We start from the raw sequence: 13972 nt of genomic DNA on the forward strand, positions 1-13972 counted from the left end.
GGAATGGAAAGGACATATGAGTTTTTGTGAGTCTCCAAAAAGAGCCAGGAGCTTATCAGAGGGGTTGCCCTTAGGCACACCTCAGCAGAGTCCCAGAGACAGATAAAGTAGATACAACCCCAGGTATTGGTTCTTCTGAGGGCTACAGAGACCCATAGGATCTGTGGTCATGGCAGATGGAGATCAGTGCCATGTCAGTTAGCCCTACTTTGGAGTTTGTGTTTCTGTGTGGTGGAGCTGGACTTAGATGTGATCTTTGTCCACAAGCCTCTCCTGTTACTTGTACCAGAACTGTAGTTGGTGCTAGGTTTTCATGTATACCCAGGGGACCTGAATCTCTGGACTGACCATGTGATAGCCAGGCCCTGAGCCTCAACACACTTGCAACTCCTACTCTCTGGTTTATTGAACTTACCCCACTCAGCTACCATGGAGGTGATGAAGGTCAACCACCACACCAGGGAGCCAAGAGTGCCTACAACTGAAAGCAGGAGGATTGCATCCAGCACCCATGTGGAATCTAAGCCCCCTCTTGATATAGATGTGGAGTGGACACAGCCATTCCAAGGTCCACAGGATGGAGGAATAAAGTATGGATTAGAGTGGACTTACTGATATTCTATTCATGAACTATTGTGATTGGTAATTGAAGAAAATGTGGCATTGGTGTGGAGAAAGTGGCCATAGTTGCTGCTGGGGGTAGGGAGTGGGAGGAAGAGATGAGATATGGGTGCATTTTCAGGACTTGGATTTGTCCTGGGTGGTGCTGCAGGGACAGTTCCTGGACATTGTATGTCCTCCCATGGCCCACTGGGTGGAACGTGGGAGAGTGTGGGCTATGATATGGACCATTGACCATGAGATGCAGCAGTGCTCAGAGATGTATTCACCAAATGCAATGAATGTCTCATGACAATGAAGGAGATTGTTGTCATGGGGGGAGAAGTGGTGTGAGGGGGGTGAGGGTCATATGGGGACTTCATATTTTTTGAATGTAGTATTAAAAAAATAATAAAGAAAAAAATTTTAAAATATATGGATTTACCTAATAATGTAACAATCAATATATATTTTCTTTATTTTGTCATCTAGTTTCCCTGCAATATTTTACACAGCTCTGGACAGTATAGGGCATTTCCCTATTGAATTATTTTCTGCTGGGGGCCAAGGACAGTCCACAAATACCTAAGGATATTTTTTAAGAAAGAAGGAAAATACTTTGTACAAAAAGGATAACACATTTTGTTGATCATTTTAGTAAAGAAATTTAGTGCTTGGATATTCAGAATATGCTCCAAAACCATTACTTTTGCCTTCCAGAGTCCAAAGGCACAGCAAGTGACATGGCACTTCTGTGTTCTTGACCAACTCACAGGGAGATTTATTAATGTTCACATTATTATTATTCATTCTATGTATTTTAAAAGGAAATCAATTTCTCATTTTAGAATTACTTCACAGTAGGCTGATAACTCTAAGCAAACTTTTCATAACAGAACAGCATTTAGGCACTAGCAGAAAAGATTAGGTGGAGAGCTCTGAATAAGAACTTTGTGTTTTATTTTCCTATTTTCATTCTGAAGAATCAGCATGTCAGCATGCTGAGAAATTTATCAACATGACCATCATAATGGAATTCTTTCTCATGGGATTCTCTGATGACTGGATGCTACAGAGACTGTATGCCACACTCCTCCTCTTCGTTTACCTGGCAGCAGTGATGGGGAAACATCTCATTATCATTGGCATCACCGTTGACCAGCATCTCCAGCTTCCCATGTCTTTCTTCTGAAGAATTTGTCCTTGCTTGATATCTGCTATATCTCTGTCACTGCCCCTAACCCATCATGAACTCTCTGACCAAGAGTCATTCCATCTCCTTCCTAGTATGTGCCGTGCAAGTTCTTCTTATTTTGTTTTCCTGTGGCACATAGTTTGCCTTCCTTATAGTGATGTCCTATGACCGCTATGCTGCCATCTGCCATCCTCTGCGCTATGAGGGCATTATGCACAGAGGTGCCTGCGTGTAGATGGCGACAGCATCATGGCTCAGTGGTTATATTTATGGCTCCATTCATGTAGCAGGTACATTCTCCGTCAGTTTCTGTGGACCCAAAGTAGCCCATCAGTTCTTTTGTGATATTCCATCAGTGCTTACCCGTTACACTTATTTAAAAGATTAATTAGTTACTCGTAATTCTTGTTATGTTTTGTGTGTTTCATTTTAACATTTGTTTCTTGGGTTTGTATTTTTACCACTGTTTTAAGAATCCCATCCATAAAAGGGAAGATAAAAAGCTGTTTTTGAGACCAGCAGAGGCAGCAGCCGGAGCAGCCGCAGCCTGCGCCCTCGCCCGCCCCCGCCCTCGCCCTCGCCCGCCCTCGCCCTCGCCCGCCCTCGCCCTCGCCCGCCCCCGCCCTCGCCCTCGCCCGCCCCGGAGTCTCTTTCCCCCTTCCTCCTCCTCCGCCCGCCCGCGGGGGCCCGCCCCTATTGTTCCAGCCCCCGTCCCCCGCCCTTCCCCTTCCCGCCCGCTCCCCTTTTCCCCTCAGTCGCCTCGCGCCTGCAGTGACCAAAGACTTGACCACTCACAGTCCAGCTCCCTAGAACACCGCTCGACATGGACACCTGTGACTGAAGGTGGATTAAATGTCACTCTCACCATCCGGTTACTTACGCGTGGAAAGGAAGTTGGCAGTATCATCGGAAAGAAAGGAGAATCAGTTAAGAATATGCAGGAGGAAAGTGGTGCACGTGTCAACATCTCAGAAGGGAATTGTCCTGAGAGAATGATCACTTTGGCTGGACCCACTAATGCCATCTTTTTTTTTTTTTTTTCATTTGATTATTTATTATTATTTTTTTAAAATAACATTAAAAAAAATGAGGTCCCATTCAACCCCACCGCCCCCGCCCCCCACTCCCCACACAGCAACACTCTCTCCCATCATCATGACACATCCATTGCACCTGGTAAGTTACTAATGCCATCTTTAAAGCCTTTGCTATGATCGTTGACAAACAGGAAGAGGACATCAGCAGCTCTATGACTAATAGCACAGCTGCCAGTAGACCCCCAGTCACCTTGAGGCTGCTAGTCCCTGCTAGTCAGTGTGGCTCTATCACTGGGAAAGGTGGTTGCAAGATCAAGGAAATAGGAGAGAGCACAGGGGCTCAGGTCCAGGGGGCAGGGGATATGCTCCCCAACTCTACTGAGCGGGCCATCACTATCGCTGGCATTCCGCAATCCATCATTGAGTGTGTCAAACAGATCTGCGTGGTCATGTTGGAGTCCCCCGCGAAGGGCGTGACTATCCTGCACCGTCCCAAGCCGTCCAGTTCTCTGGTCATCTTTGCAGGTGGTCAGGCTTACACCATTCAAGGACAGTATGCCATTCCACAGCCAGATTTGACCAAGCTGCACCTGTTGGCGATGCAACAGTCTCATTTTCCTATGACGCACGGCAACACTGGATTCAGTGCAGGTTTGGATGCATCTGCTCAGACTACTTCTCATGAACTCACCATTTCAAATGATTTGATTGGCTGCATAATCGGCGTCAAGGCGCCAAAATCAATGAGATCCGTCAGATGTCTGGGGCGCAGATCAAAATTGAGAACCCAGTGGAAAGATCTACTGATAGGCAGGTTACCGTCACTGGATCTGCTGCCAGCATTAGTCTGGCTCAGTATCTAATCAATGTCAGGCTTTCCTCGGAGACGGGTTGCATGGGGAGCAGCTAGAACAATGCAGATTCATCCATAATCCCTTTCTGCTGTTCACCACCACCCATGATCCATCTGTGTAGTTTCTGAACAGTTAGCGATTCCAGGTTTTAAATAGTTTGTAAATTTTCCGTTTCTACACTTTATTATCCACTCGTGATTTTTTTAATTAAAACGTTTTAATTCCTTAAAAAAACTATTTTTGTCTCTCTGCCCCACCTCACCATGGTGATGCTGTACCTGTTTTTTTCTTTGATATTTACTTTCTTTTTTATTATCTTCTTTTAAAGATACAGAGATCACACAGAATGTCACATCAAAAATATAAGTGGTTCACATATACTCCACCCCCACAACACCCACTCCTCCCACATCGACCACTTCTTTCATTAGTGTGGTACATTCACCGCATGTGATGTGTACATTTTGGAGCATTGCTACACAGAATGGATTATAGTATATATTGTAGTTTACACTCTCTCCCAGTCCATTTAGTGTGATATGGCAGAATCTATAATGTCCTGCATCTGTCTCTGCACTATCATTCAGGACAACTCCAAGTCCCAAAAATGTCTAAATATCACACCTTTATTCCCTTCCCCTGCCTTCAGGTACTCCCAGGACTACTGATTCCACATTAATGATATAATTTCTTTCATTACTAGAGCTGCAATAATTCTGTAGTAGAACACCAGTAAGTCCACTCTAATCCATATTTTATTCCTCCATCCAAAGAACCCTGGGATGGTGATGTCCACTCCAACTCTCAATTGAGAGAGGGCTTAGATCCCACATGGCTGATGGATGGAATGCTCCTGCCTGCAGCTGTAGACTCTCTCAGTTCCCTGGTGTGGTGGTTGACCATCCTCACCTGCCTGTTAGCTCACCTGGGTAAGTCCTAAGAACTGGAGAGTAGGTTTTGCAACTCTGCTGAGGCTCAGGGCCCAGCTGTCACATGGACAGTCCAGAGATTCAAGTCTCCTGATCATACACCAACCCCAGCACCAACCACAAGTTCAGTAAAAGTGACAGAAGAGGCATGCATAGAGAGGTCACATCTAAATCCAACTCCATTGCACTCAGGAGCGCAAGTTCCAAAGTAGGGCCCACTGGCAAGGCACTGAACGCCAGAGTCATCTGTCATGACCATAGTGCCTGGATGTCTCTGTAGCCCTCAGGAGCACCACTAACTGGGATTGTATTCACTTTGGTTGTCTCTGAGATCCTGCTGAGCTGTGTGTAAGTGTGACCCTACAGATGACACTCTGACTCACTTTGAAGTTCCTTAGCCTTTTAAACTCATTTGCCTTTAACATTTCCCCCATTTATTCAAGGTATTTTTCTAGTCACATCATGAGCTGGTGCTTGGTAGTAGTGCCTCAGCACCAGGGAGGCTTATCCCCAGAAGTTATGTCTCACACTGCGGGGAAAGTATTGCATTTTCATGCTGAGTTTGGCATAGAGAAGGGTCACATTTGAGCAACATGGAGGCTCTCAGGAGGTAACTCTTAGGCAACCTGCAGCTCTAGGCCTTATTGAAATTTCAAGCACGCAGGCTCAAAAGCATAATCATCAGAATCCAGGACCCATCATTAGACCATCCTTTTTCACTGATCTTTGCCCTTGTACTTGGGGGATTATTGCTGCTCCATTGGGGACTGTGACAGAGTTTCACAGAATGGTAACTCAGCACTTCCTCGGTTGTGTGAAATTCTTCCCCCATGTCAATATCCAATGAACATCCAAACACATCTATATATCCTATGTGCATGTCCTGGAGAACTCTGTCAAACATATTCATCCCCCATCAATGACACTCCACATCAGTGCTCCTTCCCTGCCATAGGTGAACCATTTGCCATCCAAAACTTCTTAAAAAATGAAGTCTAATGCATTGCCAAATTCAATTACTAGGAAAATGAATTAGTAATGAAAGATTTAAAGATTAGAAATAGAATACATAATTATTTAGAAAAACTGAAATAAAGCAAAAAATGAATTGGGGTATTAAAAAATGAAAAATATCATTAAAATTTTTTTGACATTTTGCCTTTCATCACTGTAATAGGTGTTTTACAGTGGCAAGGCAATCTCTTCCATTTCTTCCTTAATGTCTACATCCTTTTTTATTATGTCTTCAAAAATATTTAGGTCACAGTAAAGTCACATATACAATATAGGGAATGCCCATATACCCAACATCAAACTCTTTCCCCCCTTCCCTGGCAATGATCTTTTTACATGTGGACATTACAATGGCTACAACAGTTGTACAGATAATGAAACATAGCTACTCAGTATGGTTTCATTATTGTTTACATTATGGTTTACCTTTTATTTTGTTTATGTTTTTGTTTTACATGTGTATGATTTATTTATTTTTGAGCACTTCTTTATTTTTTTTGTTTTTTGAAGATACATAGACCAAAAAGAGTTACATTAAAGATATGTTTCCCATATACCCCAAACCCCACTCCACCCCAAACCCCACTCCACCCCACCCCCACTTCTCCCAAATCAACAACCTCTTTCATCATTGTGGCACATTCATTGCATTTGGTGAGTACATTTTAAAGCACTGCCGCAGCACATGGAATATACTTTACATTGTAGTTTACACTCTCCCCCAGTACATTCAGTGGGTTATGGCAGGATATATAATATTCAGCATCTGTCCCTGCCCTGCAATGTCATTTAGGATAACTCCAAGTCCCAAAAATGCTCCAACATGACATCTCTTCTTCCCTCTCCTTGCCCTCAGCAACTTCTGTGGCCACTTTCTCCACATCAGTGCTACAGCTTCTTCCATTACTAGTCACAGTTGTTTTATAGTAGATGCCAGTAAGTCCACTCTAATCCATATTTTATTCCTCCATCCTGTGGACCCTGGGTTGGTGATGTCCACTCCACCTCTATATCAAGATTAGGCTTAGATCACACATAGTTGATGGATGCAATTCTCCTGCTTTGAATTGTAGTCACTCTCAGTTCCCTGGTGTGGTGGTTGACCATCTTCACCTCCCTGTTAGATGATCTGGGTAAGACCAATGAACCAGAGAGTAGGAGTTGCAACTCTACTGAGGCTCAGGGCCCAGCTGGCACATGGACAGTCCAGAGATTCAAGTCTTCTGAGTATATACCAATCCCAGCACCAACCACAGTTTCAGTAAAAGTGACAGAAGAGGCATGTGTAGAAAGGTCACATCTGAGTCCAACTCCATCACGCTCAGGAACACAAATTCCAAAGTAGAGCCAATTGACAAGACACTGAACTCCAGAGTCATTTGTCATGACTGTAGAAACTGTGTGTCTCAATAGCCCTCAGGAGCACCAGTACATGAGTTTGTATCTACTTTTGCTGTCTCTGGGATCTTGCTGAGGCATGCATAATTGCAACCCCTCTGATGACCTCTCAATACTTTTTGAAGACTCTTAGCCATATAGACTTATTTGTCTTTACCATTTCCCCCTTCATTCAAGGTCTTTTTCTAGTTGCATCACCAGTTAGTAATTGGTAGTAATCCCTCAGCACCAGGGACGCTCATCCCCAGAAGTCATATCCCACACTGGGGGGAAGGTAATGCACTTACATGCTGAGTTTGGCTTAGAGAGTGGTCACATTTGAGCAACATGGATGCCCTCAGGAGGTAACTCTCAGTCACCCTGCATCTCTAGGCCTAGTTCAAATTTCAGGCATGCAGGCGCATAAGCATAGTCATCAGGATCAAGGGCTGGTCACTGCACCATCCTACTTCACTGGTCTTTACCCTTGCATTTGAGGGATTGTTGCAGTCCCCCCCCCCCCCCCCCCCGGCCAGGAGCTCAGCACTCCCTCAGTTGTCATTTAAAACTGTATCTACTATGAAAATACCCAATGAATATCCGAACACTTTTATATACCCTATATACATGCCCTGGAAATCCCTCCCAACCATGTGGGTTTTTTTCTTTTTTATCTATCAATTCTACTATCTATTTGATTTCAGATGTATTGTCTTACACATTGCTAATCCTTTCCTTTGCCTCTTCAAATCTGCTCTTATTTGCTGAGAGTTTAATTTTTATTTCTTGGGTTGTGCAATTCATCACCATCATATCTGTTATCTTTATGTGTATGTTTACAATTTCTTCAGTATGCTCTCCAAATGTTGTCTTAATAGCCTTAATCTCTTCCTTCACTTCATTAAGTTGGTCCATGACATTTGTTTGAAGAGCTTGATTACTTGTTCAATATTCTGCTCCTCTTCCTGATTTTTAGTTTGTTCTTTGGACTGGGCCATATCTTCCTGATTATTGGTATGGTTTGTATTTTTTATTTTTTTGGCTGCTGTCTGGTCATCATTTTATCTTGATGAGTTTGTTCACTTGATTAGCTTCTCTGTCTTGCCTTGATTTTTATTTAGTTGCTGTTTTTGTGTTTGTTAAATTTTCTTTGACACTTTGTTCTTCTTATTCTATTTCCTTGTTATTGTCTAAGTTCCTTTGATGGAAAAAGGGAAAGCAAAAGAGGTATGAAAAGAAAAAGTGTAATAGTAATATTGATAATAAATGTTAGCAGAAGGACCATATAAGACCTAGGAGAGTGAATATTAAACTCATGTAAGCAGTGTATAGTTACATGAATAAGAAAGTGGAGTACCTACAATGTAAATGGGAAACTGAATGTGGAGAAGAATACAGTATATATTAAAAGGTCAGCATGATCAGGAGAGAGGGAAACAGGAAAAAAGAACAATAAGATGTAGAGTTAATAAAAGAGAGAAAACTGGATTGAAGCATTAGAAATAAAATGCCAGAAAAATGGGGGGCTAAACAAAGAGGTGGAATGTAAGAGCAAAAACAGAAGATAGAAAGATGTAGGGAGGAAAAGAAATAGTGTTGGTAGCCAAAATCAGTACACACAGAAAAGAGGAAATTGAGGACGAGGTTCTGGTAATGCCAGGGTTCAGGGTTTGGGGAACACTGGGTTCAGAGAATGTGGGTTCAGGGAACACGAGTTCAGAGAATGTGGGTTCAGGGATCACGGGTTCAGGGAATGGGGGCTTGGGGAATACTGCTGTGTGACCACCAGGGTTCAGGGAATGCTGCAGCTACCTGCCCTAATGGAGGGGCATAGCTGTCCCACAGCTGCAGCCGCAAGCACCAGTAACCCGAGGTTTTACCTTGAGCAATTACTCTTTTTGTCACACTCTCTCCAGATTGATGTCCAGAAGTCTCCTGCTTTGTGGGTTCCCAAAACAGCTCACTCAAGCAGGATTTTGTCTCCATTCAGACACTTTTTTCTAGGAGAGATGATGTGGGTGCACTTACTCTGATGCCATCTTGCTGTTCCAGTTTTCTGAGAGTACTACATATTTTGCAATAAAATTCAAATATTTTCCCCTGAAATTGTTGATATCTGTGTTTTACAAAGAGTTACCCACCCCCACCAATCCTTTCATCTACAGTCTGAGGAACAAGGATCTGCCAATGGCATTAGGAAAAGCAATAGCAATGAAATTTGCAAAATGATTTATTGATTTTGATAATTAGTTTTAATTAATATCAATAACTTTTCAAAATAAGGAGACATCTCTATTTTCCTTTTTCTAACCAACAGAATTTAACAAGTTGTGTGTTAAAAGTGGCCCAGGTCTAAATTCAATTAACTTACTTTGTGTGTAGTAAATGAGTAGCTTGGAAAGACTTGACTCAATGTTTCTCTTTCCAGTATCATTTTCATATTATCATGTTCTATTTGGGAAAAAAATTCTGGATCTTTTACAAAATCATTGTCAGTGTTTCAATACATGGCAATCTCCCAACATTTTTAGTGTTGTCACAAAAATAGCTTTTTGAATTTTTATTTCTGGAATTACATTTGATTTTTAGGGCTTCTGTAGTTAAAATGGGCATGCATAGATATTCATAACTTGTTATAAGCATTCTGTTGGTCCACACTAATTAAATATTTATGTGTGGAGCTCGGAGCAGAACCATTATAGGATTTGTCAAGTTGTGGTGCTCTCTGATCACTTAAGAATTGAGAATGTATAAAGTTGAAGATGATGACATTCTTTTTTTTATCTGAATGTTCTTAACTTTATTTCAAATTCATAAAAATAAAAGAACAGAAGAAGGCAGCTCAACAAGTTATGGAAACATTACTTTTAAAAAGTTCATTTTTAGGCACTTTTATCTCATCTAATTCCAAGTACTAATGCAGTTGTTGCTCTGTTGAGGAATAAAAAGCAAAATATCTAACAAGTCACTCTTGCCCCCACTTCTGTGGATCGACCTGTGAGGGCATGGCCTTGCAGGAAAATATCAAATAAATAACTCCTGCCCCTGTTTTTGTAAATAAGCCTGTGAAAACATGACCTAGTAGAAAGATATCAAACGAGTGACTTCACCCCCCTCTTGGGTAAATCAACCCGAAAACTTGTGGTTGCATTCTGCCTCCGTAACCCCCCTGCTTGCAAAATTTCACCTAGTAATGCATTAGCCAATGAACAAAAGTTATGCTGATCCTACCTGAAATCCTCTATAAACCTATGAAAACTGAAAAACGGAGCTCAGAATTTGGAGATTGACTCTCCTCTGGGCCTGCACGTAATGAAACGGTTTATCCACCTTTCTGGAGTGCCAGTTGTGAGTTTCTATGGTTCAGAACTACTGGCTTTGCTGTAACAGCTCTAGTATCCAGAAAGATACACAGATAAACACAAATTAGTTAAATGACATAGTCAAATTTTCCTTATTTTTGAAAAAAAATGAAGAGGAAAAAGCATAATTGTATTTTCATCTTGCAAAACCAAATCCCATATTCTTTTTTTACCTTTAGAGTTAATATAGCACCAACTTCGCTTTGCTACAAAAGCATTACAGTGTACTAGTCCATAATTACAGTATACAGTATACAGTATACTAGTCCATAAGAGGCATTAGTTATATTTTTCCAGATATCACCACATACTTAATACCTTGTAGTAGAATATTCCTATATTTATATTATTATCCATAATCTTCATCTACTTCCAAAATCCCAATATTATACATTCCCAATATTATCCTCCAGCTGTCCTCCAACTAACATTAATCTTCCTTAGACTAGTCATTTCAGCAACAATTACATCCATAAATCAACATTGCTCATTACATTCATTAGGTTAAGTCCAACCAATACCACATATTTGCATTTTTAAATTTATTTTAATTTATTATATTGTCTTTTTCTAAAGATACATAAATCACAAAAAAATGTTACATTTAAAAATATAAGAGGTTCCCACGTACCCCATATCCCCCACCCCTGCTCCTCCCACATCAACAACCTCTTTCATCATTGTGGTACATTCATTGCCTTTGGTGAATACATTTCGGAGCACTGCTGCACCTCATGGATTATAGTTTACATTATATTTTATGCTCTCCCCCAGTACAATCAGTGGGTTATGGCAGGATATACAATGTCCAGCATCTGTCCTTGCAATATCATTTAGGACAAGTCCCAAAAATGCTCCCACATCTCATCTCTACTTCCCTCTCCCTGCCCTCAGCAACTTCCTTGATCACTTTCTCCACATCAATGCTACAGTTTCTTCCATTAGTAGTCACAATAGTTCTATACTAGAATACCAGTAAGTCCACTCTAATCCATATTTTACTCCTCCATCCTGTGGACCCTGGGTTGGTGATGTTCACTTCACCTCTATACTGAGAGGGAGCTCAGAAGCTGATGGATGAAACTCTCATGCTTGCAGTTATAGGCACTCTTGTTTCCCTGGTGTAGTGGTTGACCTTCTTCACCTCCTTGTTAATTGACCTGGGAAAATCCAACAATTCAGAGTAGGAGCTGCAACAACATTCTTATTGACATTCAGATTCAGAATAGAAGATCATCAAGAGTGGCTTGTTTTTTTAATAGGTAATCACAATCTAGCACAGTCCTGAAATAATTCTGAGCATGACTCCTCTTCACATATTTATGCCTCTAGCTCTCCTTTTCTGAACACAATGCACTATGACAAATTTCTATTCCTTCCTTTTCCTTTCTTCTTTCCTATTTTTCTCTTTTATTCTGTAATTCCTTCCTATCTACCTCTATATCCTGGACTTTATGGTTTGCCTTTCCTCTTTCTCTTGTTTATTAGTCTTTTCATCTCCTGTCTTTTTCATCTTCTACACTTTAATACATTCTTCACATCTCCACTTAATTATAAGCTCATTTCAGTGTTACTTGTTATTCTATTTATATTCCAATTGAAATTATCCTATGGCCTACAGAAAACTCACATCACTTCTGTTTTCTTTTTGGTGATCTCGGTGTGTTCCATTGATTTATTATTACATACAATTTTGTTTACATTCATAATTACTTTGAAAGTCATACTCAAAAGGTCAAAAAATGTGATTCATTAAATTGTTATACTAAAATTAACTGTTATACTAAAATGTGTAATTCCTAGAATATAACATCAACTCCCAATATTATCAGCAGAGTATCAGTCTCACTGTTTTTTAACCAGTGTTAAAATAAGTATTTTTGAAATTATTTTTTCTGTTCATATGGGAAAATTTGTGATGTGTTAACACATTATTTTACTAAATTTAATTTTTCCACTTTTATATTCCATGCATAAGATTTAATTTGTAAATTTTCAATCTAATCTATTTGCCCATGTTCTCTTTCAAAATTAGTTTATTTTTCCTCCTTAAAATTCTGCATGAGATAAATATTAACATACTGAATTCACATTCAAATTTCTTCTTTGTAGTTTTTTCAATTTTTGTATATGATGCACACTAATACCTAAAAAACTACACTTTTTTCAAATATCCAAAAATGTCTTTATAAATTTTCTTCTTCATATAAATCAAATATCTTCCTCTAGGTAGGTTTTACTCTAACTCTCTTCTTTGGATATTATAAAACCTATGGTTTATTTACACTAATCACAAATTAGTCAAAATTTTAAAATAGCCACAAAATGAATATTTTTTTGTTTACTTTGCTGGCTAGCAGGTTTTTAAGGATATATATTTTAGAGTAATTACCATCCTTTCTCTATTGTTTTGGTATATTATTTTAATTTTTTTTTTTAAGATTTATTTTTTTATTTATTTAATTCCCCCTCCTCCCCCCGTTGTCTGTTCTCTCTGTCTCTTTGCTGCGTCTTGTTTCTTTGTCCGCTTCTGTTGTCCTCAGCTGCACGGGAAGTGTGGGCGGTGCCATTCCTGGGCAGGCTGCACTTTCTTTCATGCTGAGTGGCTCTCCTTACGGGTGCACTCCTTGCGCGTGGGGCTCCCCTACGTGGGGGACACCCCTGTGAGGCACGGCACTCCTTGCACGCATCAGCACTGCGCATGGGCCAGCTCCACATGGGTCAAGGAGGCCCGGGGTTTGAACCGCAGACCTCCCATGTGGTAGACGGACACCCTAACCACTGGGCCAAGTCCGTTTCCCTTTCATTTTAATTATTAAAAAATTTTAAATTACATGTCAATAATAAAAGCAGTAACAGAACATAAAAACAAATAAGTGAATATAATTTCCCTTTCATTTTGATCCTATTTTTTAAAACTTTTTTTATTGAAGTTAATAGATCACAAAGAACGTTATGTTAAAAATATAAAAAACATAAGAAGTTCCCATATACCCAACTCCCCATCCCACATCATCATTTTTGTAAATTTTATTTTTTGAAGATATATTCATCACAAAAAATGTTACATTAAAAAATATAAGAGGTTCCCATATACTCCTCACCCCCCCCCACCGCACTCCTCCCACACCAATAATCTCATTCATCATTGTGGCACACCCATCGCACTCGGTGAACACATTTTGGAGCACTTCTGCACCACATAGATAATAGTTTACCCTGTAGTTCACACTCTCCCCCAGTACATTCAGTGGGTTATGGCGGGATATATAAGGTCCAGCATCTGACACTGCCATATCACTTAGGAGAATTCAAAGTCCCAAAAATGCCCCCACACATATTTTATTTCTCCATTCTGTGGAATCTGGTTTGATTACTATCATTCACTAACAGGTGATGCAACTAGAAAGAGACCTTGAATAAAAGAGTCAACTCGGATGAGTAGAATATCTCAGCCTTCATATTGGATCCAGTGTTAAAAACTGCTTTTTGACCTTGAATAAAGGGGAAAATGGGAAAAACAAATGAGTTTATATGGCTAAGAGTCTTCCAAAAAGAGTCAGGAAGTCATCAGAGGGGTCATGCTTAAGGACACCTCAGCAGG

General features: G+C 40.4%; 1 pseudogene; it reads left to right on the top strand.

The window, feature by feature from the left end:
* The first annotated feature begins 1952 nt into the window (after positions 1-1952).
* On the top strand, positions 1953-3860 carry LOC101421257 (poly(rC)-binding protein 2 pseudogene; annotated as a pseudogene).
* The last annotated feature ends 10112 nt before the right edge of the window (positions 3861-13972 follow it).

Source organism: Dasypus novemcinctus, chromosome 25 (assembly GCF_030445035.2).
Source record: "Dasypus novemcinctus isolate mDasNov1 chromosome 25, mDasNov1.1.hap2, whole genome shotgun sequence".
Classification (NCBI taxonomy): domain Eukaryota; kingdom Metazoa; phylum Chordata; class Mammalia; order Cingulata; family Dasypodidae; genus Dasypus; species Dasypus novemcinctus.